The following is a 25,893-nucleotide window of genomic DNA, read 5'->3' as shown; positions in this document are numbered from 1 at the left end:
GCTCCCATATTCTTTTGCAACCAATCTCTGGTCCCGTTTGTTCCATCCTCGCATGCTGATCCTGAAAAATTTGGAATACAAATGGTTAAACAACACAACGTTTTACTGATGACAGATAAGCCACTGTGTCACAGAGGATGTAATTCCTTCCAGTGCGAGATTGATTTGCTATCATAAATCACAAGCATGAGCTCCAGAAGCCATAATTTCTTTATATTTTATTGCCAGATAGTTGTGTGGATTTTAAAAAATAAGAATATAGTATAAAATAAAATAAAACAAAACGGCATGAGAATATTTCCATCTAGAATGTACACATTCCATATACCTTGTCATGCCAGTACCAATTAGAGATGGATCTTATTGAACTCCTGAAACTCTGGGGTCTAGATCTGGGCATTGCTATTCAGGTTTATTTCGAGCAGCACTAACAAATTTAATCAATACCAATATGACTCTTATTGGTAGCTATTTTTACTATTTATTATATGCCAACAGGGTGCTTGGAGCCACATAAGACAGAAAAAGACATGGGAGCAGATCCTCATAGCCCTGCTGAAGTCACACAGAGATTAATGTAGATAGATGGACAACAGGAAAACACTGCGGAAACCCAGAAGAAGATTTTCTTAGTGAGTGCTTCTTCACCTTGGTTTGAATTTGTAATGTGGGTTCGGGTGATTCTCTGAGTGAGTTTTGCGGATGTAGGGTAGCTTTGTTGGGTTTCAACATTCAGTGACTGCTGCACTGGAATGTTCAGAAACTTTATATTCTACAATCTGCTCCAAGAATTGACTGTTCACTTAAAAATATCGGTGCCACCGATTGTGAGGAGGAGAGAGAACGCTGTGTCTGGTGAGGTAGCTACTGGACATACTTTCTATGTAAACATTGCCTTGCTAACCTCCCCTGTCTGCAAAAAAAACGTAAGTCCAGGGAGTGGCACCAATGAGATCGCTGACAATAGATGGTGAAAGAGGAAAAGGCTGGGCAAATTGGCTGTACCTCTCATTGTGTCAAGAACTAAACCATAGGCTCCTGACCAAATTCCAAACTGGGTAAATTCATCCTGCCAGCCTAAATTCTCCTTTCTCTGTGTCTTTGTCATACCCCTCTCTGTAATATCTGACTGCCCCTAGTTATAGTATACTGCCTATGTTCACTGTTCTTTCAGTTGCATATTGTTTCATAGCGTGTCATGTGCTCTTGAAAGGCCGTCAGAATCGACCCCAGAAGGGACTGGGTTTCAGTTCTGGCCATGTGTGATCCTTATATATACAGTCTTTGGTGTCTTTTAGAATGAAAGATGCTTTATATATCGCTGTGAGGTTTACTGGGCCCACTGTGTGAGCTTCTTACCTGAGTCTGTGAACTGTGCATTCAGGTAGGCCTTTTGAAATCCATATACATCTTGCCTCTTCCTGACTGATAATGCTGAGTAGACTCCACTGATGGCTTTAATGCTGCAAAATAAAACCATACGTGGCTCAGATTATTTCCCTGCAGGTTTGGTAGCGTGTCTGAGTACAGGGCTGGGTTCCTATTACCTATTTTCCTTAATTAGCTACAATGGCAGCAACTTGTCATTGGCAAAGGCATATGCTAACGTGTGAATGGAACACTTTCAAATCCGTCCCATCCCAGTGCCCATTAACTGCATATCACAGCTTCCCAGCTAAATCACACGGGATAACACCCACCCAGCCAATGTTTTTTTTAAGGCTACACATTCAGATTTGATTCCAGCTCTGATCCCTTTCTTTGTTGACTGAAAGTACTGCAGAAGCACACAGGTCAGTCCCTGGGGGAAGAGAGTATCTCCTATTACTCAACAGTGTCCAGGTGTCCGAGTCAGCCATGCCACCTGGGCTCACACGGGAATCAAAGAGACTTGAAGGAGTGAGATGGGAAAGGGAGGATCCTATGCTGAGAATCCCTGTCCCCAAGCAATCAGCGTCTATGTGTTGCTGAGACTTCCCCAGTACAGGGAGGGAAGATGATGGATGGGGGTGGAGCATCAACTGTTGTCTCATAGCAAATGGCTAATTCAAAAATGAGCTTCGTTTTCTGAGGAGACACTGTTTATGAACTGGATTTGAATGCTGGAGATATTAAAATTTATATTCAGTGCCCTCTCTCTAAAGAAATACCAGCTGAACTTGTGGGCTGAATGAAGTTAGGTGGGAAATATGGGGGTAAAGGAGAGATGCTGCTGTGTCACTGGAAAATGACTGAAGAGTGATATTTATGGTCCAGGATGAACACTCTGCCCGAATAGCCATGCAGACGAAAGTCAAAGCAGACTGCCGTGCAGCCGGCAGGTACTCACATGGCTTGGTAAAACGGACATGACATAGTCAGAGGCAGCAGTTCCAGTGTTGTTGCGTTTACACCAGGCAGCAGCAAGTTCAGTCTGTGGAACCACGTGGCAGTGTCTTCCAGGGACATGGCCGTGATTTGTGGGAAGACAATTTTTGCTGACATCATTAGCATGGTGTCTCGCACCTTGGAATTCCCTAGCAAACCGGAGCTCTGGGGAAGGAAGGAAGGAGAAATTAATTGGACACGGAGCAGAGCTGCTGAAACATCTTGAATTTGGAAGTTTTAGGTGGAAAAAATGGTTGGTAAAAATTGGCAACACGATCTCAATTCCTCCTTCCCTGACCTGCTGTAATAACAGGGGGAAACATGAGTCAGTTGTGGTGACCTTGGGGAGACTCTGGGAACTGATGAGAGGTTTTACTTTCCTTGTAGGCAAAGTTGGGCAGCAAAACAGGTAGAGTCAGATGCCTGAATCTCTTCCTCATCACACCAGTGGTACACCACGGTAACTTCATGGACTTTCTCCTGATTTAGATTGGCATAAGTGACAGGAGAATTGAGCTGCTGTCACACCAGGGGCTTTGATTTTGGAGTCGGTGATTTTAAGTCATAGATCCCATAAAACCATGATAATTGAATGCACGTAGGTTGGTCTGCTTTCCCTTATTGTTACTGTGAGGCTAGCTACAGTCCGCCAGAATTGTGTGTCTCCTAGAACAAGCAGCAGAAAATCTGTGCATATAAACGTGTGCACACACACATTATCTCACAGTGGCTACTAACGGGCTTAGGGGCCAGATTCCAAGTCCATTTAAGTCATTGAAAATACTCCCACTGACATCAGCAGGCATTTAGATCAGGGACCAGGTGCTCTATGCTCTCTCTCATTGGAGATTTGGACGGATGTGACTCTAAGAGCAACCAGTGCCAATGGGCACAGTGTTGTCATGATACATACATCACATGTCAACTTTTGAGTATCACTGGAAAACGAATAACCTCACTGATCACTAATATTCTTGCGTGATGTATATACTAATGTTGTATGTATATACATGTGTATATATATGTATGTATATTGTTGTGTGTGTGTATTTATACATGTGTATATATATATGTGTGTATATAATGTTGTATGTATATACTAATATTCTTGCATGATGTAAACCCACACAGAAATGTGCTACAAATACATTCTTAAAATGTATTTTAAGCCATGCCTGTTCCAGGCAAAGGAACATGTTCCACCTGCTTGAATGCATCTCCAATGTGAATTAGGACAGAGGAAAGCACAAGCTGAACAAAGCCATCCGTGGAGCAAGTGGGGAAAGATGACCACTCCTCAGTCTCGACAGGGGACAGATACTGCACTGCCAGGAAGCCTTCCTGCCTCTTGAAACAGGGTCAACCTCGGGAAAATATAAGCAGACAGGAAAAGCCATTTTGACATCCATACTTGAGGGACTAAAGGGACCAGAGCTCTTGAAATCATAGAAGGACATGTCCTTTGACAAGGGGCTTGAGATCTCTGGAAACTGAATACAGGTGAGAAAGCTGCTCAGGCAAAGACTGTCACTTGCTGAAATTAAACTTTAGTCTTAGAAGCGTATTTTTACTTTTGTGAGTTCCCGTTTCTATCCGTATTCCTTATACTGGCTGCTGCTTAAACCTATGACGTTTTGCTTAATAAACTTGTTTTACTTTTCCTATGAACCAGTTCAGTGCTCTGATGGAAACAGAGTGCTTGTTAACCTCAGTCAAGGGAATAAACTGCTGAGTTCTGTCTCTTTAAGGGAGCAGCAAATGTAATAACCTCTGTGAGAGTTCGGTGTGAGGGCTGGATGCTGCTGAGAGACGTCTCTGAGGAACTCAGGAGCTGGGGTTCACTCAATGTGACCTGACAGGCAAGGTTTGGACTGGCCGAGTCCTGAAGAGTTTGCTGGCAGGGCAGACAAGCTGGTGGGTCAGGGAGCGGATACAGAGCACAGCAGCAAAGCTCAACTCCTGAGGCTGAGCGGGATAACACAGCAGCTCACAGTTCTGGGAACCCCAAAGCATCCCAGTGGATTTCAGACAGTTCCTCTGAGTAAAGCCCTTTTAACTGGTCTTCGTGCAGGAGGACAAGTGGGAGCTTTGCCTAATTAAGGCCAGAATAAGGATCTTGGGGCAGGGGCTGGACTGAATTCCAGCTGGGACAAACATGGCCCAGCTCCCACTGCATCAGCTGGGGAAACTTCTTTCTGGCTCATCTGGTAGATCTATTGTTGCTTCTGGCCACGAGGGTCCTAGACTGAGTCTCAGTTCTGGTAGCATGGAGGATGCACATGTTGCCTGTCTACGAACTGCAGGGGACTCTACTGATGCAGTTGATCAGATTTTTTTACCTTCAGCAGCAGGGCGTTGAGGTCATCCAGGTAAGGGCTGAGATACTGGAGCGGCTCCTCCTTGCTTCCAATTGCCTCGAAGACCAACTGGATGGCCTCGGTGCTGTAGATGGCGTTGCTTTGAGCAGACAGCTGGGCCAGCGCGCTTGCTGAGAAAAGGTCTAGGGAGTCTTGCTGCATTGGACACAGAACAAGAGTGAATGAGATCCAAGCCAAACTCCCAGATCCCAGCACACCTGCACATTGACATGTTTGGACTCGTAACCCAGACCCAAAAAGCATTTTTAGCTGTGTGGCAAAGTGCATCGTTTTACTTGGAGCGTTTTATCCCACTAGGCAAACGATTTGGACAGGACCCGCCCAAGAGTTGGTCCATAATTTTCTTTGCCGTGCTCATCTGTAACCACCTTTGGAAGCTTGAAACTGAAATTCCCCTGCCCCCCACCGAGTTTATTTTTGACTCCTATGCCGGTTTATTATTGTCTGCTCTTGCGCTTCTGGCACTGATTTTTTTCCAGAGTCAAATAATGGGGAACTGATCAGCTTGGACACTGCCCAATTAAATGTAGGCTTCTTTTATTATTGAGAACAGAATGCTGTAGGGTTATAAATCGAGGCCTTACCCCGTGGAATTTGCTCTTTAAAGTGATGAAGTCAGAATATGAGCCATAAACAGTGGAGAACCCAAAATATTGTAGCAGCCATTGCCTGTCTGTGGTGATTCCCTGAGCACACGCTGAGCCTATATGAAGGGAAGGAGAGAGTCAGGAAAACAATAATTCTCTGTATTGAATAGGTAAGGCCTTTAACATTGCGACTCCCCATTGGTGGCAAAACACGACCATGGACCATGCTCCAGAGCTTCCAGTTTAACATTCAAACCCTACAGGTGTAGAGAGAGATCAAATTCTGCGCTGCCGTACGTGCTTGGAGATCTCAGTGCATTCAATGGGATTCCAAGAGGCATGAATCAGAGAGCTGCAAATCACCCGTACGCGCCACGTGATTCGCTGGTGGGAAGCATTCCCCCATCTGATTCCTGATTTAAACCCTGTGCTTCTGCACCGTCTAGAGAAGATTTCCATTTTCAAAATAGACAGTGTGGGCCCCTCTCAGATCAATGGCTCCAGGGGGCAGCCTGGTGGATAGTGAGGAGTGAAGGGAGACTGGTCACCTGCGGACAGTTTCACTTTTCTAGTGGCCAGAACAAACCTCGGCGTCTGCTCGAACAGTGGTAGATCGTGCAGAGATTGAATATTGCCATCTTCCCATTGTCCTAAGACTCAGCGGTCCAAAGAACCTAGGTCTTTGTTACCTGAATTCTGCAGCTGGGAGTGAAGAACTCTCTTTATAAATGAGAAGATGTCCTGCGGGTTCTCATACGTCCCATTGGCTTTATGGTCGCTCAGGATCTTCACTCTGCAGAATACGGCAAGTCTGTTTGATTCTGGGACAACGTCAAGATCAGTGCCCAGGTGACTGTCCGCTAAACCACGTGATGTGGATCTGAGCCAACGCCCTTCACCAGTAAGTACAGAGGCTTCTACCACGGGGGATGAAGGAACAACTCTGCTCAACCTGCTAGTACAGAGCAGTAGGGAACAGACACAGAACGTGCCCCAGGACAAATGCAGCCTTTTCCTTCCACACCAGAGTTAACTGGGCCAGGTAAAGAACGGGGAGGTTGAGGGACCACCAATATTTGAGGTCCCTGCAATGGCAGGGAATTGGTTAGGTGGGTGGTGCCCAAATAGGGTGACCAAAATTGGGACAGGGGGTGGGATAATAAACACCTATATAAGACAGAGCCCCTAGTATCTGGACTGTCCCTATAAGAACGGCCGTACTGGGTCAGACCAATGGTCCAGCTAGCCCAGTGTCCTGTCTTCCAACAGGGGCTGATGCCAGGTGCTTCAGAGGGAATGAACAGAACAAGCAATCATCAACTGATTCATCCTGTTGGCCATTCCCAGCTTCTGGCAAACAGCGATCCCTGCCTATCCTGGCTTATAGCCATTGATGGACCTATCCTCCATGAACCTATCTAGTTTTTTTTTTAACCCAGTTATAGTCTTGGCCTTCACAACATCCTCTGGCAAGGAGTTCCACAAGTTGACTGTGCATAGTGTGAAGAAAGGCTTCCTTTAAACCTGCTGCCTATTAATTTCATCTGGTGACCCCTAGTGTTTATGTTATGTGAAGGAGTAAATAACATTTCCATATTTACTTTTTCTATAAAATCGAGACATTTGGTCACCCTATGCCCAAATGATCCCAGCAAACGATCCATGCCCCGCACCAAGAGGATGGTGAAAACCCCCCAAGATCTCTGTCAATCTGATCTGGGGGGGGGGGATTTCTTCCCAACCCCATCTCTGACAATCAGTGTGACCCTCAGCGTAAAACAGGCTGCTCCCAGAGCTTAGCAATTGGATTGCCCAGATAACATGTTAGAGAGGGCCTCTGGATGACTGAGATTTTTCTTCCTGACCTCCATTATGGGCGGCACAGAGATATAGATTTGCTACGTACATGGCCGCGAGGGAGTCGCAAGACATGTCGGTAGGTAAAAAGCCAAGATTCTGTGCATTAAGGCTGCTCAAGAAGAGGGTGAGTCTTTCCCCAAACCAGACGATGTAGTCCTCAGTGGTGAAGAGCTGAAATGCGGTGCTTAAATGACAGAAGATCTCGCCCAGGATGAATCTTCTCACATCGGCGTGCGACAGCTGATAGAGATGGTTCTTCAGTCAAAAGAGAGCAGCATTAGAATTTGCACTGTTACGGGCTGCCGGAAAGTGGTAGCTTAATATCAAAGGATACCTGCTGCATGGGCATTCAGGAGCCAAATTCAGGTTCAAGGAATGCATTTCACAGACAAGAGATGGACCCACATGGGGTGGGGGGAAGGGTACACTTTATCGGGGCCCGGAGGCCCTGTGGGGCCCGGCCCAGGCTGCAACCCCCATGGGTATGTGTGTGGGAGGGGGCCTGTGTTACAAGTTTGTACTGGACCTGAAAAAATTATGCTTGGGCCCTGGATGGATCATGGGCCAAGATATTCAGAGAAGAGCTCCTCGTCTAATTTGCACATGCAGTGATTCTGGCTACGCATGCAAATTTGGAAGCGGCAGGCCTAACCATGTCAAAGATTACCTGGTCGTCCGCACGTGTGGTTACTGTGGTTGTGCATCCAGGCCACGGTTCTTGAAGATGCAAATTATGCGTGCAAATGCACACCCATTCTTGTGTGTACAAATGCACTCAAAATCTGGCCCTGTACGCCTCATTCTGCAAGTCTCACCGTTAAAAATGGACGCTTTATTTCCAGTCTGAATTTGTCTAGCTTCAACTTCCAGCCACTGAGCCATGTTATACCCTTCTCTGCTAGACTGAAGAGCCCATTATTAAATATTTGTTTCCTGTATAGATATTTACAGACTGTAATCAAGTGACCCTTAAACTTCTCTTTGTTCAGCTAAATAATTTGAGCTCCTGACTCTTTCCCTATAATGCAGGTGTTCTAATGTTTTAATAATTCCCATGGTTCCTCTCTAAGCCCTCTCCAATTTACCAACCTCCTCCTTGAATTGTGAGCACCAGAGCGGCACACAGGATTCCAGCGGTGGCCACACCAGTGCCAAACAGAGGTGAAATAGCCTCTCTGCTCCTGTTTATGCATCACAGCAGCTCTTTTGGCCACCTTGGTCAGCTACAACACCCAAACCTTTTTCAGAGTCACTGCTTCCCAGGATAGAGCGCCCCATCCTGGAAGTGTGGCCCATGTTCTTTGTTCTTAGATGTGTACATTTACATGTATTAATCTTTATTAACCTTTCTGCCAGTGCTGAAATCCATGGGGGATACCCGGTGTTTGAAGTCTTGTGGGAGCCCAGACTAAATGTTAGTGGAATCTCCCTACATTTAGCAGGTCAAGTCCAACATTGGTGCATGCCTGGGGCCTACATTGTGCTTCCCAACCTGCTGAATGGAAGGGGAGATAGTTACCTGCTGGGCAGCAGCATTGAAAGCATACATGAAGTCACCGATGGTGTGGGAATTCAGAGACCCGAAGACCTTGCCCGCTTTGTCGCTGTCACGCAGGACATCACTGGCCAGCACATAAGAAGCTAGTTGCTCTGGGCTCAGACCCGCTACTGCGTCGATCTAGGAAACCCAACACAAAAACATTGGCTGGTTCTTTTGCAGCACAACATCTGCCAGCAGCAAAAAGGAAAACCAAGCTGCTGGCAACAGGCTTTAGACCATGCCTCTGGCTCTAGGGTTACTTACAGCACTGAAATCTGCATTGATGGCAACCAGGTCTCCGTAACTGGCCAAAATACTGAAGGAACCCAAGTTCGCATGTAGCCAGCCCAAGCTGCCCCTGGTATTCTCAATGCATGGATCACCTTTAAATAAAACATAGGTTGGGGAAGTACTGTGTACCCCAAGGGCCAGAGCCCCCGCTGGTCTCAGTAGCCATAGCTCCATTGAGATTAACGTGGGTATGCCGATCTACAGTATAGCATATACAAAGCTAATGAGCACGTCTACACAAAGAAACTGGGAGTCATTTCTCAATTAATGTGAGTTGAACTATTTGCAAATAGTTCATTTGACAAAATGTTTTCTGTCGGTTGCTGAAGCAGTTTGATGTGCTGGTACGGTACACTCCTGCTGATCTGAGCAGCTCGGGGGCCACGGATTTTAGTCGGATAATTGGGAATTCAGATAATCGAGACAATGGGGAAGTCTCCCCCATGGTCCGGGGCTCATCATCCAGCTCCTCCTTGCAGCCCTGGTTGGAGTCGCTGTTCTATTACCCAGACCTCCACATTATCCAGATCCCGCCCTGGTCTCCCAGCGCAAGATACACAGGGGAAGAGAAAGGAATTTGGATAATGTGGGGTTTCAGATAATAGGGCTTTGGCTAAATGGGAGTAGACTGAGTATAGTTCCTGTGTTTGCTCATCCCTGTGGAGCATCAGGTAACGTTCAGGACATACACTAGACATGGCTTAGTTGGGCTGTAGTCAGTTTCCTCAGTGGGAATTAGGCACTTTTGAAAATCCCACTAGGCTCCTACGTGTATCTCCAGGTGCCTAAATACCTTTACAAATCTGGCCGTGGGGGACTGCCCCATGTGTACAATGGGGATGGTAGCACGGCCCTACCTCTCAGGAGTGCTGTGAGGATAAATACAGCCAAGATTGTGAGGTGCTCAAATACTATAGTAATGGAGGCCATGCAAGTACCTAAGATAGATGGGCCAGAACAAGGGTAATCAATAGGCGGACTGGAGGCCAAATCCCAACCACCAGACATTTTTGAACGGGCCCCAAAATCTTTTTATTTACTTATTATCACTATTGTTATTTTTTAAATTGTTTTCTCTGGAGTCTGGACCTTGACTACACCTTGACCAAGAAATCTAGACCTGGACAAAAAATAATTGGACTAACCCTGGGCCAGAACCTCAGCTGGTCAATTAGCCCAGCTCTGCTGCAGATGGAAGTGTATCGGTTTACACTAGTGGAGGGTCTGCCCTGACCCTGGTGGGGATGGCAGCAAGAGGATCTCTTCTGGCATTATTCTCTAGGATTCTGGGGGTGCAGTCGCCTGATAACTTCCGAACAGCCAAGTGAGTGTTTGTCTCTGTTGGTCTTTAAATAAGGCAATGCTCTGTGATATTCATGGCACCCAGGTTGACGTTATCACGGCGATTTATGCAAATATAGGAGGTTAACAGAATTTAAAAGTTAGCAGGACACTTTTAAACGTACCCCCTTGAGAGGCCGTGGCGGTAAGGTAGTCTTTGGCAAAGCTGTAAACATCTTGTTGACTCGCTGGTGACATGTGTTGGAAGCTGCTGTCTAGGCCGGCCATTCTGTGGGAAAGAAAGCGGGGGGGCAATATTTGATATATTAGATAAAATCTCACTGCAGCTCTTTGCCATTTGCCATTAAAGTCACCATAGCTTTATAAAATGGTCCTGCAGGGTGAGTCTGCAGTGATTCAATGTGCAGTCGGCTACCGGCATTCTGCAGTCTGGGCAAAACTTCCTTCTTTATGCAGGCAAATGGGTGAATTTGTTCCTCTAGAGAGATGCTGCACACAGCCTCACCAGACTGAATGGTCACCCAGTGGCGTATTGAGGGGGAAGGTTGGGGGGGGGTAGGCCCCCAGGTGCTGGGGTGTGAGGCCGCGCCATCCGAGCTGGTGCCAGGCTGTGGGGCTGGAGCAGGAGAGGCAGGCACCGCATGGCGGGTAATTATGTGTTGGAGGGTGGCGGAGCCAAGCCTACATTTGCGCCCCCATGCAGGTACAGACACCCCCCCTTCCTAAGGCAGCTGAGGATCAGTGCCGGGACTCCTCCTGCCCTGTGCAGGGAGGGGGCGCATGAGATCTGGGGGAGCGGGTGTAAATGCAGGCTTGGCCCTCAGGTGCTGGAGACCCATGGTACGCCACTGATGTTCACTTGGATGAGTGACCGCAAAGCTCCGCCCACAGCCTCCAGTCGTGAAAGTATAAAAATATGGGATGTTAAAATGGGAAAGCGAGAAATTGAACTAACTTCTCATTTGTCACTGTCCCATATCAAACCAGGAACTTACAGCTCCGTCTGCATTGCAATGCAATCAAATTCCCCTGCTGAGGCAGGGAGAAAGCAGACAAGCAGGAATTTTCTTCCTGGGGCAAACATTGAAGCAAAAAACTCATCTGCATTTTCTGCAGCTGATATTCCAGAGGTCTCTCTAACCACGTTCAGTGCAGTGCATCATGGGTAAAATGAATCTAGGCCGTGGTATGCTCACATGATTTGGTAAACTCCGCAGGGTATCTTCTTTGGGATGGTTGCAAGGGCGGAGGCGTTTATACTGGCGAGCCATAGCCTGAGCTTGTTCTGGAACCAGTCCTTATACTGGAAGATGCTGAAAGTGGTGAACTGGCCCCGGACTTTGGAGAAGATGGCACTGAACATTGCATCTCGCACTTGCGTGTTTGGCAGGGACACTACACCCTGCTGCAAAACAAAGACAACAAACCAAGCCAAGGGTGTTACGAGGCACAGTCAGACAGGAGGAGCTGCCTGCCGACTCCTACTGTGACATACAAGGATGTCCGGGGATAATAAAACACGGGCCATCTAAACGTGTGCATGGACGTTTAGGAGGATCCAAAACAAAGTTCTCCCTGGACTAATATAGTGTCTTCTGCAGCAATTTCCGATGTTCAGAATGAACAGTGCTGTTAAAGATGAGAACTAGGCTTGTTTCCTTGATGCCGTATGACCAAAACCGTACAGGAAAGGATCTGTAATCTTTGGTGCTCCCCACCCTGCAAAGGGGTTCCACTCCCCAGGTTGGGACCGTTGGACTAGACATCTAACCGGAGAGTGCTCCTGCCTGCAAGGTGAGAAGTAACTTGAGTTTTGCAGCTTGGATAATGGGGCTCTTTCGGCTCACCAGGAAGATTCACTCTCTGAGGACCAGTTTGACTCTTGGCAGAAGCCACACCAGATCTGGCTGTCTAGGTGGTTAAGTCTGCCCTGGTGTCTTGCTCCCAACTGGCAGCCCCCCTTGATTTTCCTTGGCCCCATTTGCTATTTAGGAATGGCAGCCCTCCCCTCCTAGGGGTGGGGTTTGACCAGGAAAGGATCCAGGCTACTTGAAGGTATTCACAAAACCAGCAGTGTCTGGGGCTAGTCGCAGCAGTCCCAGTAAAGAAGAGATGGCTGGTGCGTCCCTGAGCCCTGCCCGGCCAGGTGCCTTTGCTACCTGGAAATGATCGATCCACCAAGAACTACATTCACATCTGTGTCTCGATAGATTACCTGAGGCGCCATGGTCGCAAACTCAGTCACAAAGGCAACAACATCACCAACTGGCCTGCTCTGCAGGGACACCAGGAGGGTGTCCACCATGTCAATATCTTCCAGGACATCAGTGCCGAAGAACACATGAGCCAGTTGAGTTGAAGTGAGATTATCGCTGACGTCAAACTGCAAAGACAAGGGGCAAGATTTACAGGGGAGGCAACAGCCTTGTTAGCTGCCAAGACCCGTAACACAATTCAAGGATGAATCCCTTAAATCAGGCAGCTACGTTCTTCCAGGGTGGATGCCCAGTCTCTGTAGTTTACTGAATCAGATAATTAAGGGGCAGATTTACCCTCATTCCTGTTGAGTAATACTTTCCTCCACAAGTAGTCCCATATTTTTCAAGGGGCCTACTCCCAGCGTACGCTACTGCCCATGAGTGAGGGTGACAGAATCCAACCTTAGCAAATAGAATGAAACTCGGACTCACCCCATTGAAATTTGCCATAAGTCTGGTGAAATCTTCATAGCGAGCTTTGGCCGCGAATGCCCCAAAGTTATTCTGTAGCCAGTCCAGGCTTCCCTCGTTGCCCAAAGCACATGCAGAGCCTGCAAAGCCAAGAGTGTCAGAGTCTGTCTTTGCTGGCCTTAGTTTACAATTTACCAGCCTGGCATGAGATGCCAATTAATTAAAATAGAATTCCCGCACCTCCTATTTTTTACTTAGTTTCTCTCAGGCTCTGATAACTGTGAAGGATAACTACGATATCCAAAAAGTGACACAAACATTAAAGAACGTTGGGCCTGATTCTCCAATCACTCACACCAGTTTTAAACCACTGCACCTCCACTGATCTCAGTGGAGCTACTCCTGATTCACACCATTCTGAGAGGAGAATCAGGCCTATTATTATTCCTTTCCTCCCTCGCAGTGTTTCCAATGCTGTCATTTCACAGCTAACCCAACAGCAGCTAAATGCTCCCTTTTCTTTCTGTCACAGTACGTGCACGACCTGCAGTATTAAAGAAGGTGCTGCTGTTCTTGCAGAAGAATCACTAATGCATGCTAAAATTCAATCAAGAAAGAGCTAATGAACACACGTCTTGCTTTGCAACAACATTGAAATACTAAACCAGAAAACAATTAGTTTTATGTCCAGGTTACCTGTTGTATTGTACTGGTTTTCAAGAAAGGTAAGTAAAGCACTGTAGATGCCCTGTTGATTCACCAGTGACATAGAAGGGTACACCTGACTTAGTGAGGATATTCTGAGGAATGGAATCACATGAGAAAACATTTCACTTTCATCTTTGAACACATGCCAGCATTATCATTGCTATGGATCATAGCTTGGATGGGAGAATAACTCCAGGAAAGATAGACAGAGGTGCAAAGGGAGGGCAGCCACACAGTGCTTTAAAAATATAATGTGCGTGGTGTTTCTAGACAGCCCCCTCCATCTGAGGGTCTGAAAGCACTTTACACACACAACAGCCAGTGAAGTAAGTAAATCCCCTCACTTTACAGCTGGAGAAACTTCAGCACGGAGAGGCGGGCTGCTCAAAAGGAGTTAGACACCTAACTTCTCTTTAGGTTCTGACTTCCATTGAAATCAATGGCAGTGAGGCGCTTGACTCCTTTTCAGCAAACCCCCCATAAGCCGAGGTTACACAAAGCTAGGAACAGAACCCAGATCTCTTGACTCCTTGTGCTTTGTCCTTTGTCAAGATTAATTTCACGGGGGCTGAGGCTGTGTCTCAGAAACATACTTTGCTTCTGAATATGAGGTCTAAACGGATTTCTACATAGTGCAGAATTAGAGCATTTAGTGACAGGAAGGAGCTGGGTTTTTTTTAGCAGAGACAAGCCCAAACAAAAATCCCAGCTCTAAACCTCACCAAAACTGCAGCGTTCAGTCCTAGATCTGAAATTATATGCCTCGCCCCTGTCCACCACTAATGTTTCGCTTCCTGCCATCCTTTTGGGACCGTGCAGGATTGTTCCCTGTAACATGTTCTCCACTGCTTTGGACAAACTAGTTTTAACTCACTCTATAATGACCTTCTCTACCTTTGCCTTCTGGAGTTTATTTAAGGTGACCAGATAGCAAGTGTGAAAAATCGGGATGGGGGTGTGGAGGGGTAATAGGTTCCTATATAAGAAAAAGCCCCAAATATCGGGACTGTCCTTATAAAATTGAGACATCTGGGCACTCTAAATTTATTTCACAGCCTAATCTGTTTTATTGGGAAGAAATTTCCCCCTGATATCCTGCTTTTCTTTGCTTTTCTTTTCTTTTCTTACTCCTGATTGCACCATTGTATAAAAAGGTGAAATCTGTTAAATTTAATACCATTTTATAAATTAATATGTACTGTATTCTCAGATTATGTTTTCAGTTCAATTATAATCCTATTTAAAGATTGACCTCTAAGAATCAAGGATCTGACCCGCAATGTCTGTGGATGTTTGGGTGATAAAGTACTTTATAAATAACACGATTGTGTTCAGTGAAACGCAGCTCTGCCGCTTCCATTTAAACTGCTTCTTACTTCGTACAGCACAAAGAAGACACTTCTGCCTGTATACTCACATAGCTCTGAAACTATCACAGCCAGAAATCTGAGTCAGGAATAGCTTAATCTCCATCTCGCTGGTACTCGGCAGCAATAGCTCGAGTCTTGTGAATAAATGAGTCCAGTCTTTAGGGCTGAAAGCTGAATACCCTGACTTGATCTCATTCACAAACTGGGCGAGCATATTTTTCCTCACTGCTTCATTTTTCACGGTGGGTATCATCAACTGAAAGGAAAAATTAGCAAGCATGTTGAATTAAAAGCTGGCGATTGAAATCATCATCTGCAAAGCCTTACATATCTGTGTACTGTGAAATGAACCTGTGTGTGTTCCAGTGAGCCAAAAATGCACTGTAGACATGCACTGTGAAATATGCCGTATTGCTGGGGCCATTGTCAAAGGAAAGACAACAGAGCCTCAAACTGCATCATTCCTGGATCCATTGCTTTCCATTAATGATGGCTAATCCCTGTATCTGCTTCCAGTAATTAGAATTTAAAATTAATAATCCATATGCTAGAGTGATGGATGCACCGTTAAATACCTAGACATACGGACAGATGATGTTGGCTCACTAGGGATTTGCAAATTTATATTTTCAAAGTATTTGCAGCTCCCATTGACTTCAGTGGGAATTTGTGGATGCTCAGATGTCTATGTTTATTTAAGTGAATATAGATTTAGATGCCTAATTTTAGACCCCACAATTTGAAGATTTTTGCCCACGTTTCTCTGCTGAATGGTCATAAATTCTGCCCTTTCTTTGTTAATATTTTGAGCTAGTCACTCAGACACCACAGGGATGGGTGGACTTAGAACAACCTCGATGGAGCATTGGGATGCCCAGAAATGTTGTTCATTTTTGAACATGTTAATTTCAGTGGTGTCACTATGATTATTTGAGGACTGCAATAACTTAGCCATGGATTATGGGTCTATTACAAGAGTGGGTGGGTGAGGCTCTGTGGCTGCGTTGTGCAGGACGTCAGACTAGATGACCATAGTGGTCCCTTCTGCCCTTATAGTCTATGAATCTATGAATGTCAAAATGTATACCTGTCGGGCATCTTTGTTGAATTGGTCTAAATACTGGTAGATCTCATCAGCTGGTTTGTTCTGTAACCTTGCGAGGACCTGACACATCACCTCCTCCTCATTAATGGCGCCTGATTCAAGAGTAAGGGATGCAAGCTGTGATGGGGTCAGCTTCTCCAACACTGTCATCTAGGGAAAAGAACACAAAAGGAGGTGGCAGCATTTCTAAGAATGCCGTAATAATCTATGGGTGGGCCGTTAACCAAAGTGACCCAAGGGATTTAGACACTCAATCTCTCAATGTCATCCAAATTCCCCTTGGTAGTTTTTGAAAAAAATTGTCTAAATGTAACTGAAAATGACACCTCCAGGAGCCAGAACAATGAAATCAGAGTCACCATCCATCAGCTCCTGTGTCAGGTGCTAACATATTCTGACCCTGATTGAAAAAGAAGGATCTTTGTTTTGTAAAGGGAAGCTGCTGAAGCAGATTTTATAAACACATATTTGATCCTGGAAGATGATGCTGGACGATACTAGGGCGTTACCCTGTTGATGTTAACAGATGCGGATGTTTTATTTATTTATTATTATTATTATATTTTGCACATCTATGGCCAGTCTACAAACTATAACTTATTAAACCTCACAACCCCCTGCAAAGTAAATCGGGACTATTTAAGTATAAACAAACAAGGGAGTGTTTCACCCACCACTGAACTGGAGTCACTTCTGGCGTGGGATGCAATAGCTGTTTAAAAGAGTACAGCCGTGCTACACAACTGTTTTGAACAGGAAGTGAAAAAATGTGCTGGCGTGAAACTGCAGGGGCAGTCTAGTTGAGCAGGATGGAATTATCCAAGCTGGGATCTGGCTATTTGAAAAAGCAAATGTGTGATTGTGGATGGCTTGACCTTGGGCCTGCTATATATAAATATATAGATATATATATATATATTTTTCTTTTTGAGTTTGGTCAAAGTGTGTGATGGTGGGGGGCGGAATCTGACTTAGGTGGAAGTTCCTCCATCTTCTCCAGATTATCTCTGCAATTGCCATTGATGATAGAAGGCCAGAGAGTGAAGCCAGAGACTCATCCTGATTTGATTTAGTCGGGGTTGGTCGTGCTTTGAGCAGGGGGTGGGACTAGATGGCCTCCTGAGGTCCCTCCCAACCCTAATCTTCTATGAGTCTATGATCCTCTTCAGAGGAAATGACCCTGGCCTTCCATGTGAGCAGAGCACATGGGTCACTGCTAACATTGAAAAAGTAAGACATTTTAGGGTGAAACACAAATAACTCTCAATAGCTGCTGTTAGGAGATCAAAAATATAACACTCACGCCATTAAAATGTTGGTTCCAAGCGAGTAAGTCCTGATACTTGGCATATTTGCTAAAGTTGCCAAGATTTATGTCCAGCCAGTTCTGAATACTTTGGCTTGTACTTCCACATGCGATACCTGGAGAGAGAGAGGAACCCTGAACGTTGCAGAAGGAGTGTAATCCCTAATACTATGGACCCAATTCTTCTCTCACTAATGCAAATCCAGAATGATTCTGTTGTGGGCAATAGAGTATTCTGGATTCACACTGAGTTGTAACAGGAACCAATGCTTGTCGTAGTAATAGTACTTATTTGTATTGCTGCACTAAATAGAGACCTTGTTCAGATCAGGGCCCCATTGTGCAAGGTGCTGTACAAACACGTAGTAAGAGACAAAGCTTACACTCTGGATTTGGCATCATATGTCTGTAACAATCTACAGCAGCCTCCGTTTGTTGCTGGCAGTGATTAAAGCCTACCAATGGGCCATCATGCATTGTAAAACCCAGGAGAAATTACAAACATTCCAGCAGTAGAAGGAAAAGGTTACTGTATTTGTGTAATAATCAGAATGTATAAAACAAGCTTCAATTTCCTTTCGTGTCGCCAAGAAGGCTAATGAGAGCCCTTTTGCCGTGTCTCAGGCGCACCCTGTCCTGGTTGGCTTTCAAAGACCATTTCACTAGTTAAGGCTGTCGCCATTGCCAATTACCTAAGTTGACTTTTGAGGCCAGGAAAGCACTACAGAATCCAAACACACTTAGGGCGTCTCCTGCAGGTATGCTGATGTAGACGTTATTGAAACCCTTCAACCTGCATGAGGAGAGAAGGGAAAAAGTATAGGAAATGTGAAATAATATCCCGGAGGTCATGGACAGCTGCATTCTCATGTGACACATACAATAAGTCTGATGCTTGCTTTTCTGAAGCCTTTTTCATCCAGGGAATTCAAAGCACTTTATAAACACTAGTCAATAAAGTCCTATGACACCTTTGCGAGCCGCGGAGGCATCATCCCCATTTCACAGTTGGAGAGCCAAGAAGTCAGCAATGGAGTTGAGAATACAACCCAGGAGTTCTGAATCCCAGGTCGCTGCACTCAACACTGGTCAAATTCCCTCTTAGCGTATGCCTACGTTTGAGCTGGGAGGAGCGATTCCCAGCTCATGCAGACATACCCACACTGGCTGTACGCAAGTTAGTGCCTAAAAATAGCAATGTGTCCATGGGCGCCTGGGCAGTGGCTCAGGCTAGCCACTTGAGCACATAGCCAGGGGGTCAAGCTGGAATGAATTTGGGGCAGCCAGCCACCAGGGACACACTGAAATGTGTGGGTGCTCACTTAAGCATGACTAGCGCAGGTACATCTACTTGAGCTGGGAATCCCACCTCCCAGTTCAAATGGAGATGAACTCTTGGAGGGAATTATCACCAGACCTAGGATCAGAGCTCAGGAGTTCCTGCCACTCAGTGTTTAGAAGTCTGGACCATGCCTCTCACTGATACATTGTTAGCCGAGCTGGTCAGGAAACAGAATTTCCATTTGCTGGGAAAGTCCAACATTTTGAAATTCCCTTTCCTCCAGCATTGAAACGAAAAGTCAGCATGAACTGTGAAATGAAAATCCAAAATATTTAACTTTGGAACCAATGAAACAGCCTTATTGAAACATTTAGTTTTGACTTTATCTTCTTGACATATATTATACATGAATTGATTAATTAACATAAAAATCCCAATGATATTTTTCAACCTTGTCGAAATGAAGCATTTTGTAACTTATCAGAACTAAAGGTTTCAGTAACAGCTCATGAACAATTTTAACCAAATTGATACATTACACAAAAATTCCAATTTTGTTAGATCAGCATTTTCTGATGGGAAAACTTCCATCAGAAAATTGCCAACCAACTCTGCTTAATATTGTGAAATCAGTACATGAGAACACCCTTATCAGGCAACCCTTTGACTTAAGACATAGTCCCAAGATATCTCAAAACCTTACAGATCACCATTCTACCCCACCTTCATTAGAAGGCCACCTCTGTTAAGCAGATGGTTTTCGTTTGTTCCTGGAGTGTTTGCTTAAGACAAGGTACATTGAATTATTAAATCAGGTCGGGTTAAGTCAAGATCTTCAAGGCTTCCATGAATTTCCCCAGAAACCTGGTCTGAGTTTGAAACAAACCTGAAAACGAAGGCATTTCATTGATATTGGTTTAGTTTGCAGTAGGAACATTGCGCTCAGCTCTTGTAACAAATAAAATGCAGCCAAAGAAACAGAAAAGGAAAAGCTCATAATCAGAAATGGACAGTTTAACTAGAAGCACGTAGGATGGAAGACTCACATTTGCTGGTAGGAGTCACAGGAGATAGAGACTGGGATCTCTGCAAGGAGTGTCTCGTTCACTGTATGCAGCACATTTCGGAAAGCCGCTTGGAACCAGTAGGCAAAGTCGCTGGCTTTGAATTTGGGAAAGTCGGCAGCTATTTTTTGGAAGGCGGTGCTTAAAATGAGATGGGCATGGACGCTGCTCTGAAGCTCAGCCTGCAAAACAAGAACGCCTTTCATTACTCGTGTCTTACCGCTCTCCTTGAGAGGCAGCAGGCTAATGCTTGCATGGGCTAAAATTTTAATCTGGATTGTTTCAGATCGCTTGTCTCGGGCGTGGGAAGTAAACAATAGGCCTAAGGTGGGGCAAATGGGAATTGGGTTCAAATAAAGGACACGAAGGAGGAGAGCTTGAAACTGGTGCACATTTGCCCATGAAAAGATCTGTTAGCAGACTTTTTGCATGTGCTCTCCCTAACCCATACTGAACGCTCTCCCAGTGGTGCTATACACAAGACCAGACGAGGCAAAGGAACAGGTTGCTGGCTAGGAGGAACTCCTAAAGATTGCTGCAGCACTGAGACATGAACGAAGATCCCTCCACCTTGCTGCCTTTACTTGGGCAAATCTCCTATTGCTATCAGAGTGAGGACACCAGGATGGGCCCCTCTTATCTCTAGCCAGGGCTGCCTGTTCTGACATCAGAGACTCTCTCAACAGTGTGGAAGGGTCTTCTCCAGAAATGCTGCAAGGGTGGGGGAAGTGAGTGCTGGCAGCAGCAGTGCCTGGGTGGAAAGGACAGCAAGGAACGATTACCGAAGCAACGGCATTCAGTGAGTCAAAGAACTTAGCAAGGTCCGGCGAAGTGTCCAGATTCTTCATGATCTCCTTGAGAAGAGTTTCATTGGCCAGAGCTCCTGTTGCCGTTGTTAACTGGGCCAGCTGTTCCGGTGCCAACTCCGACACAGCGGACATCTAAAAAGAGACACACAATGGCCTGTATATTTAAGAACATAAGAATGGCCATGTGGGGTCAGACCTATGGTCCATCTAGCCAGTAACCTGTCTTCCGACACTGGCCAATGCCAGGTGCTTCAAAGGGAATGACCAGAACAGGGCAGCTATCGAGTGATCCATCCCCTGTTGTCCAGTACCAGCATCTGGCAGTCAGAGACTTCGGGACACCTAGAGCATGGGGTTGCATCCCTGACCACCTTGGCTAGTAGCCATTGATGGACCTGTCCTCCATGAACTCATCTAATCCTTTTTTGAATCCAGTTATCGTTTGGGCTTAATAAATAAGTATGAAAGCGACGACAAAAGCTTACACATACATCTAGCTCTAACATATTTTACATAGAGAAAAACAAGACAGCGGAGCAGCAATCTGAAATATGCGACCTACCCCATCAAAATTAGGACTGAGTGATGCAAACTCCTCCAGAGTGGCATAGGCACCGAAACGTTCATAGTTGTCGATTATCCATTGGCTGCTGTTTGCACCTGGGGAGCACGTGCCTCCTAGAACACAATAACCCTCTTGTTCAGTAATCCACTCAGCAATTTACCAAAGGAGCAGTTAGCCTGGAAATAGAATCTTTCAAGACAAACATTGGGTTCATTTCAATAGGAGATTTGCCTGAGTAAGGACTGCTGCTTCTAAGCCTTGGTTTCTATCTGCCTTAGGGGTTTACGCTGCTGCCCATCACCATAGCATCTGAGCACCTTCCATGTAAACTTGACAGCAGTAGCAAAGTTCTTAGTGCATTTCATGGAGTCTCTGGTATGTCTCCCTCTTCAGGGGAAAATCTCTGCTTGAGATAGAGTTTTTGTTTTGGGGAGACCACGCATTGTGGGAGGTACGTGCCAAGACAAAGTTTGAATTTCTACAGTAGAGGAAAAGAGAGCATTTTACTCATGGTATAAAAGCTTGTTGTGTGTTTACCTTGGGTATTATGGTAAGACTCTAGAAATCTGAATATCCTGCCATGGATGGCTCTTCTCTGCTCATCTGTGTACTGATTATACGCCTTGTCCAGTGCTTGCACCCTGAATCAAACACATCAAAGAAGAACGTAAGTGGAATATGGTCCCAGCATTAGCACAGAATTCTTTCCCTGCAGAAAAACAAAGCAGTTGCATGGAGAACCTTTACGCTGAAATGTTTGGGGAAAATTCTGCTACCTCTGAACACAGGGACAAGCCAGGCATTTAAGTCCCCAGCTGACATTCTTGGCAGGAGGTTCCATCTTGCATAAGTTCATTGTAAGATGTTTTACACTAAAAATCACACTGTCCAGAGTGATAGCGCCACATCAGCCAAACCTCATTGGCCAATGATGAGGCTCTTTTTTAAAGGTGAGCTATCCCCCAGTGTCCCATATTCCAATAACCTGACAGCATCTCCAAGCTCTAAGGAGGTTGGTCTGACATGGGACACCCGACGCTGTAACAGCCCTTCTTAATGGCAAAGCACACATCTTATCTATCAATGTCAGGTACTTCTATGGCCCGCATTACCATGAGAACGGAATGCCTCCAAAGCTTTAATGTATTTATCCTCGCACACCCCTGCAAAGTGTTGTCAGCCCCATTGTATATGAGGCACAGAAGGGCTTGTCCCAGGTCACACAACAAGGCTGAGGTGGAGTAGGGGACTTGAACGCCCGTTTCCTGAATCCCACGCTAGCATCCTAAGCACTGTACGATCCTTCCTCATTCTTCTACCGCTGGGGCCAAATGGCTCAGTGGGTTAATGTAGGAGCCTGTCACAGGCACAAATCTACATCACAAAATCCTGATTTACTGCACAAAAATCTCCTGCATAAATACATTAAAGATTGTGAGGTGCTCAGACACTGATACCTTAGATAGAAATATTCAAATTCTCTAGAGGGAAAAGGAGTCATTATTCAGGAAAAGAGAGACGCCATTCCAGACTCACAGGTTTTGATGAGACCGGCAGTCAATATCCAAGGGAAGGAGCTGTAGGTACTGGGCATTTATAGCCGGCAGGAATAGCTGGAGCTGTGAGCCAAACCAGAAGGCATACTGCTCCGCTGTGAAGGTGCTGAATTGGAATGACTTGAATATAGTCTCGAAGACTAAGTCACGAATCCAAGGATTGGGCAAGACAATCAGATGCTTCTGCAACAGAGCCAACATATGTAAGGAGCACATACGGCTTTTGCAATTACTCTAATGATAGGTACAAGCAAAATACATGAGGCTTAAATGTAGGAGAGAGATTTTTCTGTGTGGGGTGCAGAATACAAGAAAACCACTATGTTTTAATATGGAATCCACAATTGTCTAATATAATGTAAACCTGGGATGAATAACTTCACTGAATGGTGCTCTGATTTAAGTTTTTCAGCTAAAAAATGAACCATTTAGTTAGTTCCCGCTAATATAATTATATTTAATTAGAGTTTTATGTGATTCTTCTTCTGCAGAGGTAAATTCTCAGATGAGTCCAGCAAATCAAGATACGAAATATATCCCAAAGAAAGAAAGAAACATGAAGATGTAAAGGTTTTTAAATTATTTTTGGAAAACACTTGAAAGAGAAAATAAATAACCTTACTGAAATGGTAGGATGTATACAGACAGTCTGTAAACAGATGGGTGTATTTGTACAGAAAAGTAAATCTCTGCATACATCGTGTTTCTCCTTGTCTGGATATTTCTCTTCCCCAAACTCTACAGCAATGGTCTGGGAAACTGTGATTAAACTATTCTAAGAGTAAGAGTTTGGGTCTATTTTAAATAAGTGTCGGGATTTATAGTGGGAGGCCGTGCCTAAAGGGTAGGAGGATTTCCAGTACCTGTTCTGCCACAGCATTAAATTCCATTATGAATTCGGTCATTTCAGTAAAGGAGCGCGTTTCCATTTCCACCAGGATCTGGACAGCAAAGCGTTCATTCCTAACAGCATTCGTTACCACCATCATCTCCCCCATTTGTCTGGCAGAAAGCAGGTCAAGAACATCATACTGATGGGGGGAAAAATAGAGTCTTAGAAGCTTTTGGTTTGTCCATTACTTCTTGTAACCTTAACAGCTGCTTTCAGTGCTCCACATAGTCCACTAGCCTATCTCTGATACAGACTTTCAATGCTTCAGAAGAAGGCATAAAGTCACCAGAATGTACTCCTCATGCGAGACTACAACGTGGCAGACTTTTGTATTAACCATCCCAGTTAGTAATCAGTTTGTGTCCAGACACTGCAGGCTGATAAGTATCATATCAGTTATTCTAGCTAACTGGTGTAATGGCTATTGGTATAACTAATCTTTAAAAAAAACCTCACTCTACTATTTTTTCCATAACATGTGGCAGTGAGTTCCAGGGTTAGCACAGAGCATTAGACTTAACGTACAAAACACCAGATTTATTATGCATGAACAAGATATATAGGCAAATCCTTAATTGGATTTCAGCATAAAAAAAACTGCAGCTAATCTTGCTGACTTCTATTGCCAGAGACCACCACTGGGAATAATTATGGATGAGCATAACAGTATTTGGAGGTTCAGTCTGGAAACTCATTCAAAACTTTGATACTTTTTCAAATTTTTTGGGTCTAGACACCTCTTAAGTGCCAGTTCTTTCATGACATTTCCAGCCATTCCTGATTGTGAGTAAGTCAGAAATACCATAAGAATAGCTTAACTCATGGTCTTTCTGCTTGCAGAGACAAAACCAAGAAGTGCAGAGAGATGCATGAAATTTAAAAACCAGAAAAGTTGACCAAACTCTATTAACTCACTGAAAATATTTGGGTAGTTCACATGTCCCTCTTTGGTACACTAAGGTTCCTATTATTACTGAATTATGGACCCCTGTTTTCCAGAAATGAAGTAGAAATGTGGGATTCTCCTCTACTGGAAACCAAACTACTTTGTCCAGACTCCTTACATATACCTACCCCGTTAAAGTCCTTGTAAAAGGTGAGGAAGTCGGTGTAGTTAGCAAAATCCCTGAATCGGTAGAAGATGAGCTGCAGGAAACTTTCGCTGTTGCTGTACGTGCCAGGAAATACTGACTCTAAGCAAGCACAATGGAATCCAGAAAAGACAGAGAGCAATATTTTGTGAAAAGACATGAGACACCATTTTTTTTGGTCAGCGACCCAAAACATGTCTGAAAACTTGCCCTGTGTGACCCACTATACGGCAGCAGAGGGTTGTGGGATTTGGGTTGCAGGAAGAAACAGTGGGGGAATTTTGGTTGCGGCGGGATGGTGATGATTGCAGGCTGGATGTAGTGGTGGGGCTGTGCTTGAGGAGGGGGGGGTGTCACCTGTAAAGTGGGGGTGCTGACAGCAGCTGCTGCCTTCTGAGCAGGAGATTTGTGGGAGTGCCGGTGGGGGAGAAATTCCTTTCCGACCCAAGCAAGCGACCGAAGAGTGGGACGGCTTTTAACATTGTGTTGTAACAAAAAGGTTTCAATGGAAGATATTTGTAGGCCATTGCCTCTGGGTAGCAGACTGGTACCTGAAGCATTAAGTTGATGTTCCAGAATTTTTTGGATTAAATTGTATACGTCGTGTGATGTCTGTTGTGAAAACTCTGGGAAGACGTTGTCCAGCCCTCCGATGCTGCAAAGAAGCAAGAAAAAAGAAACCATCGATCCACATTTTTAAGGGTGTAATGACATGGGGGACTTTGCCCAGGGGAAAAACAACTACATTCAGTCATGCCTCCATTGTAACCAGTTCATCCACAGGCAGAGGACCTCAAAGAGAAACCACTCTCCGATCAGAGTGGTAGTGTTGTACGCCCACGTTGGTGTGGATGTTTGCCCAGAGTGCAGGACAGTGGAGTAGCCTTAAAAGAAGCCTAGATGTAAACTCTTTGGGTCTTCCCATGATAGGTATGTACTGAACAAAGGGGCCCTGAGTCATGAACTCGTACATTCAAAGGCCAGAAGGGAGCACCATGTAAGCAATTTGTGGCAAGGCCAATCTTTTGTTGTGATTGTACAGTTTGTAGAACAGCAGCTGGCTCGTGACTCAGGCTTCTAGCTGCTACTGCAATATGTGTAATATATACCAGTAACGATGATCATCTAATGTAGCCTCCTACATAATGCAG

Source organism: Emydura macquarii, unplaced genomic scaffold (genome assembly GCF_026122565.2).
Source record: "Emydura macquarii macquarii isolate MOO-44397 ecotype Brisbane River unplaced genomic scaffold, CSIRO-AGI_Emac_v2 contig_3390, whole genome shotgun sequence".
In the NCBI taxonomy this organism is placed as follows: Eukaryota; Metazoa; Chordata; order Testudines; family Chelidae; genus Emydura; species Emydura macquarii.
This window is presented reverse-complemented; position numbering follows the sequence as displayed.